Source organism: Aethalodelphis obliquidens, unplaced genomic scaffold, assembly GCF_003676395.1.
Source record: "Aethalodelphis obliquidens isolate GAN/ISIS:26980383/991018 unplaced genomic scaffold, ASM367639v1 scaffold1, whole genome shotgun sequence".
Classification (NCBI taxonomy): Eukaryota; Metazoa; Chordata; class Mammalia; order Artiodactyla; family Delphinidae; genus Aethalodelphis; species Aethalodelphis obliquidens.
In genome coordinates, this window is record NW_020837945.1 from 91,576,504 (window position 1) to 91,587,940 (window position 11,437).

Here is an 11,437-nt window from a genome sequence, read left to right on the forward strand (position 1 = left end):
ATCACTTGAGTTGTTTGAGTTCCAGTTTTATTTATTAATTTCCACTATGTCCTTGTGTTAGAACAGAGAAAGGAGAACACTTGGTGGCAAAGGGTTGTATCATAATTTTTTATATCCTACTAAAATAAACAATGAAATACATGTATGTCTTGGTCAAAATATTCTGCTAATTTAATCTATATTTCGTAGAGAGAGGTTCTTTACAAGGAGGTAGGACAGTAGTTTCTGGACAGGTGTCCAAGTTAACAAGGAGGAGACTGCAGTATTCTGTCCCTTGAAAAGATTATGACAATTGACAAATTACATAATCACTCTACTCATTAGTACTGTGATTGAAATTAAAGTGTATGAAGCAATAAACTTTAGTTAATTAATTCCTGATGTTGTATGGCTTTCTATTATTTTCCAAAGCTGTTCTATTGTTTTTGCCCCAAAGGAGTTTAAGGAAAATTTTTTAAAAAGCTTTTCTCTATGATCACATAATGTGCTGTGCACTCTGAAATGAATTATGTCCTTAAATATGTATATTATGTGTAAACAATGATGCAGTTTTTATCACCCATGGTGAGCAATGAAGTCCTTCATAACTGAATCAATGAAATGTCTTAATTTTATCACACTGCCACCATGATTCATAAGAAGTACATAGAGATCCATCATTGAAATGAGAGAAATCTCTTCCATCTTCAATAACGAAAACCAAAAGCAATATGTGCCTAGAGATTAGATCATCTTTCAGTTACAATGTATCATTGCAGGTTTTCAAATTACAAATATGTAGTTTTCTGAGTGGCAAATTTCATGGCTGAGGGAGTACAGATTAGTTTTCCAGTTCACAACAAGGTATGTGGAATTCAGGAAGGTTTTGGGCACTTGGGGACTGGATGGAGCACATGGTTCAATGTTATTCATAAGAAGATTTCAATAAGAAGTAGTTCTGGAGCTATGGAGCTGCAGTGTTAACAAAGGTGTGAGTCTTTAAAGCCTATAACCTAAACATGGGCATTCACTGCCAATGATATCTGTCAGTGTGCTGGGAGCAGTAAGCATGGTATAGAATCATGGTTTCTATTGCCCGTATCATTACCCTAGCTGCACACCCTTTGGGAGGCTACCCAATAGTCTCAGAACAATTTTCACATGCACTTTGTAAACTGTAGAACATCTTGGTGTAGAGTGACAAGAGTTATGGTGCTCTTTTATTGTGTGCCAAAAAGAAGATTTTAGGTCCAAGTAAGAAATATTTGTCTTGCCTGTCCAGGTCTGTCAATCAATGGCATTTATTGAGCTCCCACTGTCTGCAAAGATTCTTACTTGAAGAAAGTTGACTCAGAAAGGAAGAAGATGATGGAGGAGAGAGGGATAAATTAGGAGCTTGAGATTAACATATATACACTACTATGTATAAAATAGGTAAACAAAAAGGACCTACTGTATAGCACAGGGAACTATATCTAATATCTTATAATAACCTGTAATGGAAAAGAATCTGAAAAAGAATGTATACACATATGTATATATGAATCACTTTGCTGTACGCTTGAAACTAACACGACATTGTAAATTAACTATACTTCAATTTAAAGAATTTGGTCGCTTGAAAACAAGGAAGAAAGTGAGAGCCTCTGCTTTCCAACTGCTAAGGAAGAAAAGACAACAAATGAATATGCAGTGGAGGCTTATTTTTAATCCAGCATTCCCAGAGAGCACATTCAGATAACTGAGGCTGTTTTGTTTTGTTTTGTTTTTAATGGATGCTTATTTTAGCCATGTTAGTCATAAAGATGTGACACCAGACTGCTCTTTAAGAAAGGACTTGCTGCCCACCAGCAAGGAGTATGGTTTGTCTCAGCTTCCAGCTTCTTCTCAGGACAGCCCCTGGCCAATCACCAAGCAAGGCAGTAGTACCAGAGCCTAGCATTTCCTCCCAGAGGAAGACTCCTCCAATGGGCAAGCTTTGCTCTGGGGGATCCTGGCGGGAGAAGTGCACTGTGATCTGATGGCCTCCCTATACAACCCTGCTTCTGCTCCTTTCCTTTCACAGATGTTACTCACCAGTAAATCTTTTGCATGCCTAATTCCATCTCTAAGCTCCTTTGTGGAGAACCCAACTTGCAATAGAGTCTTTACAATTTATTTACAATTTTTTTCTGTAATAAAAAATGAATGAGATACTGATACATGCTACAACATGCATGAACCTTGAAAACAATATGCTAAGTGAAACAAGCCACAAAAGATGGCACATTGTATGATTCTATTTTTATGAAATGTCCAGAATACATGAATTCACAGAGGCAGAAAGTAGATTAGTGGTTGCCAGGGCCTGGGAAGATGACGAGATGGAAGGTGATCGCTAATCGGCATAGGATTATTTTTTGGGGTGAGAAAAGTGTTCTAAAATTCCAATTTTAGTATATGTGCTGCCAAAGTGAGCACAAAAGTGTTCCAAAATTGATTGTGGTAATGGTTGCACATTATAACTCTGAATATAATAAAAGCTACTGAACTGTATATTTTAAATAGGTAGATTTGAGATATATGAATTATCTCAATAAAGGCATTAAAAATTTATTTTTTATACACTATCCTATTTTCTGAAACACACTATACTCATAACACTGACACTACGGGACTGCAGGAGGACACGTGCCCAATCCTTTAGACAGTTGTCATTTCTCAGTGTACAAGCATAGAGCAGCCTAGCTCTTCTATTTGGGAGATCTGAAGTGAAAACCAAACAACCAAATTTGTAATATCATTAAACTAAATTTGTATATAATTCTAAGTTTTTAACCTTCCTCTTTTGGACAACATGAAAGCCATGGCTCTCTGAGAAAGTGTTGTCTCATTGTTTAGAAGCTTACTTTTCTATTACTTTTGTGATTAGGATAACTAAGGTGTCCAGAATTCATTTTGTGTGTAGGTGTGTATATTAGGATGTGCCTGCAACAGGATGTTATGTGAGATTTTTCCTTTTGATGCAGAATTGTCAAAGGTGCTAAGCAATCCATGCTTAAAAGGGAATGGTCTATGAGCTACCTAAAGTGGGGATGAGACATGAGCTTACTAAAAGGAGGCAAAACTGGCCTTGCTACCACTAGCCATCACTTCATCTCCTCTGTAGAATCTGTAAAAGAACAGGGTTGTCATTAAATTCTCTGCTTTGTGAGGAATCAATGTTCATGACGAGAGGCTACAGTCTCTCCCTAAAGCCAAGAGTAGGATGTGAAGATATTACTGAGAGATTATATGGGGTGCCTAAGAAAGGGATTCATGTATTTCATTCCCTGGCTAGATGTCTGTTTGGGCAGCTAACCAGAAGATCTGTCTCAGAAGAGTACTGGAGAGAGAGAGTATATCTAAGCTAGGACATACCAGTGGGTCAACCTATATTTCCACCATTTGGCATGGCACGGATATATGAGTTTCTGGCGGACCACATGGATGCCACAGAAGCTAGTTAGAGGTGTACCAATTTATTGTATTCCATGTAAGACAGCTACTTGCAGAGCACAGGGATTCTAACAGTAAGAAGCTGTGGGTTAGATGAATAGTATTAGGAGCAGGGGAGGTGGGATAATGAAAAGGGTGGGGTGGGCAGATGACAGAGGGGCAGAATGCAGAATTTAAGTCACATAATTTAATGAGTTAATCTTTGTAAAAGTACACCCAGTGTTAGGTCAGAATTTTCATGTATTAAGTATTGCAGTTATTACCACCATTTAATTCTGGTTTCCCAGAATGAAGCCTGCAGTTAAATAATCAAAACTGCTTATTTTACTCAATCAATAGTTTCTACTACTTGGATCAGTGTGATTAACAACACTACACTTTTCAAACCACATTTCCTTAAATTCATTCTTTAAGGAAAACACCAATTCGTTTCCTATTACAGACAACTAAAAAAATCTGCATGCTAATCAACATCCTCTCTACTCAATTTCAATCTACAAATATTCAAAAGCAAACTACAATAAACATCTGGGGGGTAATACTTTTCTATTTCTCTCTAATGCAGTAATATGTTATTCTTGAGAAGTCCTGCACACATATTTTCAAACTCTAAGTCATTTAGGAAGAAAAAGAGAGTAGCATACCAGCACAGTGACATCAAAATATTGAAGACAAAAGATTGAAGATTTCAAGAAAGCAAGCTGACTTAACCCATTGATTAATTTCTATATTTTAGGAAAGCTTAGTCTTATCCTATACATCAGGAAAGCATGAATCAATTAACCTCATGATCATCAAAACTAAAATCTCACTGGGAGAAACACCAAGCGATGAGCTTTACAAGGGCAAATATTGGGTCCAAACTATCTCTGTGTCCCCCATATCTAAGCCAAAGTCTATCCATGTTGGTTTAATAAGAGTGTAGATAAAAGTTTGAGGGTATGCATCTTTTCTTATTTCTCCATCACTTTCTAAACCTAGTCAGTCATGACATGTTGTCAGTTTTATCCTAGAAATGTCTCTGGAATTTCCTACTTCTCTTAAAACTCCCTCCAAAATTCTACTAGAGCTTTGATCTCTCTTACACTCTTAACACAACAATCTCTCCAACAGTTTCTTCTCTTGTAGCATCTCTAAATAACAGATCAGATATATCACTCTCTTACTGCCAAATTTCTACTGATCCTGGTTTGTGTATAGGATACAACCTGACCATATTAGTGAAAAAAATACAAAACCCTTGTAATCAGGCTCCATGTTACTTCTTTATGTTCATTTCTGGCCATTCCCTCACCAAATCTCATGGACCTATATATTAGCAACACCCAATACATACACCATCAACAAACCATGTTCCTGTATACTTTTCTATGCCAGCATACTACCTTCCCCATTCTTTATTCACACAGTAACAACCATGTTCCTAGTAAGTACTGCACTGGGTGTTAGATAGAACCTTATATTGAACTCAATACAAAATTTTTTATTTTATATCAATACACATCTCTGATGTTACCTCTGTCTTAAAGCCTTATCCAACTTCCTCAGACAGAGGTAGGGGTATTCTTATTATAACTTGGTTTTACTCTAATATTTTTATCCTTCAATTATTTGTATATGTTTGTATCTTTTCCACTAAACATCAGGGGCTTTACCTCTGACCTATATCCCTGACAGGCAACATAGTGCTGGATTTGAAAAATAAATTTAATTTTAAAAGCATAATGAATGAATGATCAAAGTGACAAAAACAGACACTCAGATATTTGAACAACAAAAGAAATTCAAGAATTCAGACTCTATAAGTTCTAAACTAATGATGCCTCAGACAAGGCCCAGATAGAAATTTATGAAGTTTATCATCTTTTAATGAAAGAATTTGATTATAAAATGTACCTTAGAAAAAGGTGGAAAAAAAGGATATTAAAAGTACTTGAGTTAATTATTTTAAGTATGTAAAAAAAATTAAGATAAAAAATACTTACTCCCCAGGGCCCTGAACAAAGATGGCAAAGTAGAAGGATGTGCTCTCACTCCCTCTTGCAAGAACACCAGAAACACAACTAACTGCTGAACAATCATCAACAGAAAGACACTGGAACTCACCAAAAAAGATACCCCACATCCAAAGACAAAGGAGAAGCCGCAATGAGACGGTAGGGATGGTGCAATCACAATAAAATCAAATCCCATAACTGCTGGGTGGGTGACTCACAAACTAGAGAACACTTATACCACAGAAGTCCACCCACTGGAGTGAAGGTTCTGAGCCCCATGTCAGGCTTCTAAACCTGGGGGTCTGGCAATGGGAGGAGGAATTCCTAGATAATCAGATTTTGAAGGCTAGTGGGATTTGATTGCAGGACTCTGACAGGACTGGAGGAAACAGAGACTCCACTCTTGGAGGGCACACACAAAATAGTGTGCACATCGGCACCCAGGGGAAGGAGCAGTGACCCCAAGGGAGACTGAAACAGACCTACCTGCTAGTGTTAGAGGGTCTACTGCAGAGGTGGTGGGTGGCTGTGGCTCACTCTGAGGACAAGGACACTGGCAGAAGAAGTTCTGGGAAGTACTCCTTAGCGTGAGCCTTCCCAGAGTTTGCCATTAGCCCCACCAAAGAGCCCAGGTAGGCTCCAGTGTTGGGTGCCTCAGGCCAAACAACCAACAGGGAGGGAGCCCAGCCCTACCCATCAAGAGTCAAGTGGATTAAAGTTTTACTGAGCTCTGCCCACCAGAGAAACAGTCACCTCTACCCACCATGAGTCCCTCCAATCAGGAAACCTACACAAGCCTCTAAGAGAGCCTCATCCACCAGAGGGCAGGCAGAAGAAGCAAGAAGAACTACAATCCTGCAGCCTGTGGAACAAAAACAACACTCACAGAAAGACAGACAAGATGAAAAGGCAGAGAGCTATGTACCAGATGAAGGAACAAGATAAAATCCTAGAAAAACAACTAAATGAAGTGGAGATAGGCAAGTTTCCAGAAAAAGAATTTAGAATAATGATAGTGAAGATGATCCAGGACCTTGGAAAAAGAATGGAGGAAAAGATCGAGAAGATGCAAGAAATGTTTAACAAAGACCTAAAAGAATTAAATAACAAGCAAACAGAGATGAATAATACAATAACTGAAATGAAAACTACATTAGAAGGAATCAATGGCAGAATAACTGAGGCAGAAGAACGGATAAGTGACCTGGAAGACAGAATGGTGGAATTCACTGCTGCGGAACAGAATAAAGAAAAAAGAATGAATAGAAATGAAGACAGCCTAAGAGACCACTGGGACAACATTAAATGCAACAACATTTGCATAATGGGGGTCCCAGAAGGAGAAGAGAGACAGAAAGGACCCAAGAAAATATTTGAAGAGATTATAGTCGAAAACTTCCCTAACATGGGAAAGGAACTGGCCACCCAAGTCCAGGAAGCACAGAGAGTCCCAAACAGGATAAACCAAAGGAGAAACACACTGAGACACATAGTAATCAAACTGACAAAAATTAAAGACAAAGAAAAATTATTGAAAGCAGCAAGGGAAAAATGACAAATAACATACAAGGGAACAGCCATAAGGTTAACAGTTGATTTCTCAGCAGAAACTAAACAATCCAGAAGGGAGCGGCATGATATACTTAAAGTGATGAAAGGGAAGAACCTACAACCAAGATTAATCTACCTGGCAAGGATCTCATTCAGAGATCTCATTAAGATTTGATGGAGAAATCAAAAGCTTTACAGACAAGCAAAAGCTAAGAGAATTCAGCACCACCAAACCAGCTCTGCAACAAATGCTTAAGGAATTTCTCTAAGTGGGAAGCACAAGAGAAGAAAAGGACCTACAAAACCAAACACACAACAATTAAGAATATGGTCATAGGAACATTCATATCAATAAGTACCTTAAACGTGAATGGATCAAAAACTACAACCAAAAGACACAGGCTTTCTGAATGGATACAAAAACAAGACCCATATATATGATGTCTGCAAGAGAACCACATCAGACCTAGGGATACATACAGACTGAAACTGAGGGGATGGAAAAAGATATTCCATGCAAATGCAAATCAAAAGAAAGCTGGAGTAGCAATACTCATATCAGATAAAATAGACTTTAAAATAAAGAATGAATGAAGAGACAAGGAAGGACACTACATAATCATCAAGGGATCAATCCAAGAAGAAGATATAACAATTATAAATGTATATGCACCCAACATAGGAGCACCTCAATACATAAGGCAACTGCTAACAGCTATAAAAGAGGAAATCGAGAGTAACACAATAATAGTGGGGGACTTTAACACCTCACATACACCAATGGACAGATCATCCAAAGTGAAAATAAATAAGGAAACAGAAGCTTTAAATGACACAACAGACCAGATAGATTCAATTGATATTTATAGGGCATTCCATCCCAAAACAGCAGATTACACTTTCTTCTCAACTGCGCACAGAACATTCTCCAGGATAGATCCCACCTTGGGTCACAAATCAAGCCTCAGTAAATTTAAGAAAATTGAAATCATATCAAGCATCTTTTCTGACCACAACTCTATGAGATTAGGAATGAATTACAGGGAGAAAAACGTAAAAAACATAAACACATGGAGGCTAAACAAAACATTACTAAATAACCAAGAGACCATTGAAGAAATCGAAGAGGAAATAAAAAAATACCTAGAGACAAATGACAATGAAAACATAATGATCCAAAACCTATAGGATGCAGCAAAAGCAGTTTTAAGAGGGAAGTTTATAGCTATACAAGCCTACCTCAAGAAACAAGAAAAATCTCAAATAAACAATCTAATCTTCCACCTAAAGGAACCAGAGAAAGAAGAACAAACAAAACTCAAAGTTAGCAGAAGGAAAGAAATCATAAATATCAGAGCAGAAATAAATGAAATAGAAACAAAGAAAATAAAAGCAAAGATCAATAAAACTAAAAGCTGGTTCTTTGAGAAGATAAACAAAATTGATAAACCATTAGCCAGACTCATCAAGAAGAAGAGGGAGAGGACTCAAATCAATAAAATTAGAAATGAAAAAGGATAAGTTACAACAGACACCGCAGAAATACAAAGCATCCTAAGAGACTACTACAAGGAACTCTATGCCAATAAAATGGACACCTGGAAGAATTGGACAAATTCTTAGAAAGGTATAACCTTCCAAGACTGAACCAGGAAGAAATACAAAATATGAACAAACCAATCACAAGCACTGAAATTGAAACTGTGATTAAAAATCTTCCAACAAACAAAAGTCCAGGACCAGATGGCTTCACAGGTGAATTCTATCAAACATTTAGAGAAGAGTTAACACCCATCCTTCCCCAGCTCTTCCAAAAAATTGCAGAGGAAGGAACACTCCCAAACTCATTCTATGAAGTCATTCTATGAGGCCATCACCCTGGAGAAAGATACTACAAAAAAAGAAAATTACAGACCAATATCACTGATAAATATAGATGCAAAAATCCTCAACAAAATACTAGCAAACAGAATCCAACAACACATTAAAAGGATCATATACCATGATCAAGTGGGATTTATCCCCGGGATGCAAGTGTTCTTCAATATATGCAAATCAATCAATGTGATACACCATACTAACAAACTGAAGAAGAAAAGCCATATCATCATCATATAGATACAGAAAACGCTTTTGACAAAAACTCAACATCCATTTACGATAAAAACTCTCCAGAAAGTGGGAATAGAGGGAACCTACCTCAACATAATGAGGGTCATATATGACAAACCCACAGCAAACATCATTCTCAATGGTGAAAAACTGAAAGCATTTCCTCTAAGATCAGGAACAAGAAAAGGATGTACACTCTCACCACTATTATTCAACATCATTTTGGAAGTCCTAGCCATGGCAATCAGAGAAGAAAAAGAAAAAAAAGGAATACAAATTAGAAAAGAAGAAGTAAAACTGTCACTGTTTGCAGATGACATGAAACTATACATAGAGAATCCTAAAGATGCCACCAGAAAACTACTAGAACTAATCAATGAATTTGGTAAAGTTGCAGGGTACAAAGTTAATGCACAGAAATCTCTGGCATTCCTATACATTAATGATAAAAAATCTGACAGAGAAATTAAGGAAACACTCCCATTTACCACTGCAACAAAAAGAATAAAATACCTAGGAATAAACCTACTGGGGAGACAAAAGACTTGCATGCAGAAAACTATAAGACACTGATGAAAGAAATTAAAGGTGATACCAACAGATGGAGAGATATACCATGTTCTTGGATTGGAAGAATCAATATTGTGAAAATGACTATACTACCCAAAGCAATCTAGAGAATCAATGCAATCCCTATCAAATTACCAATGGCATTTTTTACAGAACTAGAACAAATCATCTTAAAATTTGTATGGAGATGCAAAAGACCCCGAATAGCCAAAACAGTCTTGAGGGAAAAAAGCAGAGGTGGAGGAATCACATTCTCTGACTTCATACTATACTACAAAGCTACAGTAATCAAGACAGTATGGTACTGGCACAAAAACAGAAATATAGATCAATGGAACAAGAGAGAAAGCCGAGAGATAAACCCATGCACCTATGGTCAACTAATCTATGACAAAGGAGGCAAGGATATAAAATGGAGAAAAGACAGTCTCTTCAATAAGTGGTGCTGGGAAGACTGGACAGCTACATGTAAAAGAATGAAATTAGAACACTCCCAAACATCATACACAAAAATAAACTCAAAATGGATTAGAGACCTAAACGTAAGACCAGACAGTATAAAGCTTTTAGAGGAAAACATAGGAAGAACACCCTTTGACATAAATCACAGCAATATCTTTTCTGATTCACCTCCTAGAGTAATGGAAATAAAAACAAAAATAAACAAATTGGACCTAATGAAACTTCAAAGCTTTTGCACAGCAAAGGAAACCATAAGCAAGACAAAAAGACAACCCTCAGAATGGGAGAAAATATTTGCAAATGAAGCAACTGACAAAGGATCAATCTACAAAATTTACAAGCAGCTCATGCAGCTCAATATCAAAAAACAAACAACCCAATCCAAAAATGGGCAGAAGACCTAAACAGACATTTCTCCATAGAAGACATACAGATGGCCAAGAAGCACATGAAAAGCTGCTCAACATCACTAATTATTAGAGAAATGCAAATCAAAACTACAATGAGGTATCATGTCACACCAGTTAGAATGGACATCATCAGAAAATCTACAAACAATAAATGCTGGAGAGGGTGTGGAGAAAAGGGAACCCTCTTGCACTGTTGGTGGGAATGTAAATTGATACAGCCACTATGGAGAACAGTATGAAGGTTCCTTAAAAAACTAAAACTAGAATTACCATATGACCTAGCTATCGCACTACTGGGCATATACCCAGAGATAACCACAATTGAAAAAGACACATGCACCCCAGGGTTCATTGCAGCACTATTTACAATAGCCAGGTCATGGAAGCAACCTAAACACCCATCGACAGACGAATGAATAAAGAAGATGTGGTACATACAGACAATGGAATATTACTCAGCCATAAAAAGCAATGAAATTGGGTCATTTGTTGAGACGTGGATGGATCTAGAGACTGTCATACAAAGTGAAGTAAATCAGAAAGAGAAAAACAAATATCATATATTAATGTGTCTATGTGGAACGTAGAAAAATGTTACAGATGAACCAGTTTGCAGGGCAGAAGTTGAGACACAGATGTAGAGAACAAATGTATGGACACCAAGGGGGGAAAGCAGTGGGGTGGGGTGGGGGTGGTGGTGTGATGAATTGGGCAATTGGGATTGACATGTACACAGTGATGTGTATAAAGTTGATGACTAATAAGAACCTGTTGTATAAAAAATTAAATAAAATACAATTCAAATATTCAAAAAATATTCAGTTTCTAATATCATTTATGTATTCCTTAATATAAATAACCTAGTAAATTATTAACTCT